Raw genomic sequence first — 3,490 nt, 5'->3', positions numbered from 1 at the left:
CCACCTCCACATTTACTGAACTTCAGGATCACATATCAGCTTTCCTCTTCACATCTCACACTGCTCACTCTTTTACCTGCCAATCTAATCTCTCAGATACTCAAGGGAGGTGTGTGGGGGGGCATGGGGAAAGGTATAACTACAAATATTCATCCTCCACACAACAAGAGAACAGAAAACCCAATGAAGACACATGGAAGCCCACAAAGTTCAATGATTGAAATTAATAACATCGAATACTCTACCAGTACCAATCAGTTCTCTAACTCTCAGGAATTACTCTAGTGGCACATATTAAGGTTTTTTTTTTTAATGAGATCAAAGAATTAATGGCACTGATAGCAAAGCACAAGAAAATATGAGAGCTGAAATGAGAAAATGATAAAATTAAGAGTATGTTAGATGATACAAATAAAAAAAAAAACCTCAATTGAAGGTCTGAGCATCAGAATAACAGTAGCTGATGAGCTCCAAGATGAGTTAGAAAACCCCTAGAAAACAACAAAAGATAGAAAAAGACTGAAAATAAAAGCAGCAAACAAGAAAACTATGGGATAAATTCAAGAGGAACAACATAAGAATAATTGGAGTCCCTGAAGAACAGGAGGGCAAATTCAATGAAAAACCAACAGTTAGAAAAAAGGTTATTTAAAGAATATTTGATTTTTTCCAAAGTATCATAGATAAGAATTTCCTAGTATTGAGGAGTTCAGGTACCAAGATCCAAAAAATCCAATAGATCCCATCAAAAATAGAACCAAATAGAAAAAGACAATATGATTATCAATTTATCAATTTGTCGATATGATTATAATCATATTGAAAGCAGCAAAAAAGAAACTTACAAAGAAAAGCTCATAAGATCCACAGAAGATTGATCAAATAAGACCTTGAGCCAGAAGAGAATTGAGGGATGTAGTACAAAACTTAATGAAGGACCCAAGAAATAGCACAGCAGGTATGGTAATCCGCCCAGGTTTGATCCCTAGTATTCCATTTGGTCCCCCGAGTACCACAAGGAGTAATTCTTTAGTGGAAAGCCAGGAATAAGTCCTGAGAACCACTAGGTGTGAACAAAAACCAAAAACAAAACAAAACAAATAATAAAAATTCAATGAAATGAACATATAACCAAGAATACTCTATCCAGCTAGATTATCATTCAGATTTGAAGGAAAAATACAGAGCTTCAATTAGTGAATCCATTGCCTTGAAACCAGTTTTTCAAGGAACTCCTGAAAAAGAACTTCTTTATAAGAACTTCTTTAAAAGACAAGACAATTCTTCAGCCCTTTGCCATTGAATATGGCAGTCATTCACGAAGTTTATGGTTTCTCTTCAACTAGACTAAGAAAATCAACATGTTAGTTGTATTGAATGTTCTATGTCTATTCAGGTTTTTTATCATAATCTTTAACTTTTTAATGCAGATTCTTAAATATTATCAATAATATATTTTCTAACATAAATTTAATATTTATTCATTCAAAAGAATGTATGCACACCTTTATTCATTGTGGCACTTCAGAATAATAGCTAAGATTTGGAATCAATCTAGATGTTCAACAACAGAAAAGTAGATCATGAAGACGTGGTATATGCATATATACGTATGTATATATATATACGTATATATATATACACACACACACACAAAATGGAATACTACACAGCTGTAAGGAATGATGAAATCACACAATTCATGGCAACTTGGATGAAATTGGAAGACATCATATTAAACGAAGGATGATATAATAGTAATATAGGATAATATCACTTATATGTGGTATTTAGAAAAACTGGATAAGGGAATGCAATGTTTCAAAGGGGAAATGCCCAGAACAACCATGGTCTCAGGGTAAAGGGAGAAGGAATGAAAGAGTTGAGGGATAGGGGAGAAAAGAGAGATAAGAAGCAATGGGAATCAGGTCAGGAAATTTAGGTACAAGGTGGTGCTGAGGAATGATAGAGCCAAATATTTAAACCATAGAGTCAACAACACTATATCAAGAAACCCAAACTTTAGCAACCAAACTTAGAAAAGTGCTTGTCAAGAAGTTAGGTTGAGGGTGGGGGAGATATGAGAAGGAACCTGGGAACATTGGTGCGAAAAAATTGATACTGGTGGTGGGGGCATCCATGCTGCAATATTTTATGTCTAAAACTCAGCCATGAATAACTTTGTAAATCCTGGTGCTTTAATAAAAAAGTATTGATTGAAAAAATTAAAAAATAAAATTCAAAAGTTAGTGTTTCTTTTTTTTTAAGTTTTATTAGTGAAACACCTTGAGGTCCAGTTGTAGACTTACAAATGTTTGTGTTTGTGTTTTAGTTATACAATGATCGAGTACCCATCCCTCCACCAGTGCCCATTCTCCACCACCACTGATCCCAGTATCCCTCCCAACACCCATCCCCCCATTCCACCCTGACTCTGTGGCAGGACATTTCCTTTTGTTCTCTCTCTCCTTTAGGGTGCTGTGGTTTGCAAAAGAGGCATTGAGTGATATCATGCTAAGTGAAATGAGCCAGAAAGAAAGGGACAGACACAGAAAGATTGCATTCATCTGGGTAACATAAAATAACAAAGTAGGAGATTAACACCCAAGAATAGCCGAGATAGGTACCAGGAGGTTTACTCCATGGCTTGGAAGCCAGCCGCACACACTAGGGGAAAAGGCAGCTCAGATAGAGAAGGGAGCACCAAAACTTAATGTTTCTTTTTTAGGATAAGATACACTTTTATACTTTTATAGGCCTAGTCAAATTTTTCCTTGAAATTTTCTTAATTCTCTGCTCACTCTTACTAAGTTGTATGTTTGTGGGATTTATCTATTTCATATAAAGGTTAAAATTGATTCACATACAACTATTAAAACTGTTATGCTTATTAAAAAGATACCCAATTTCTCAAAAAAATTGGCTCAGTCACTAGGGAAACAGTATGATGATTTCTCAAAATATTACAATAGAACTACATGGACCAGAGTGGTAGTATAGCCTGTTAGCCTGCTTTGCATGTAGTGGACTTTGGTTCAATCCAGGAAAAGCTTGTGTTTCTCTGAGTACCACCAGGAGTAGTAATGTGATCCCTCTACACAGAGCCAGGAGTAAGCCCTGTGCAAGTGGGGTATGCCTCCCAAAACCAAATAAATCAGCACTGTCAGCACTGTCCTCCCATTGTTCATTGATTTGATCGAGCGGGCACCAGTAACATCTCCATTTTGAGACTTGTTACTGTTTTTGGCATATCGAATACGTCACAGGGAGCTTGCCAGGCTTTCCATCGCGGGCAGAATACTCTCGGTAGCTTGCCCGGCTCTCTGAGAGGGGCGGAGAAATCGAACCTGGGTCAGTTGCGTGAAAGGCAAACACCTTACCCACTATGCTTTCTCTCTGGCCCAAATAAATAATAAGTATACATGGAAAGTATCGTGTTAAACTAAATGACTCAGAAAGAAAGGGATAGACATAGAAAGATTGCATTCAT

The sequence above is a fragment of the Sorex fumeus genome, unplaced genomic scaffold (assembly GCF_029834395.1).
Source record: "Sorex fumeus unplaced genomic scaffold, SorFum_2.1 ptg000265l, whole genome shotgun sequence".
NCBI lineage: Eukaryota > Metazoa > Chordata > Mammalia > Eulipotyphla > Soricidae > Sorex > Sorex fumeus.
Note: the sequence above shows the minus strand (reverse complement) of the source record.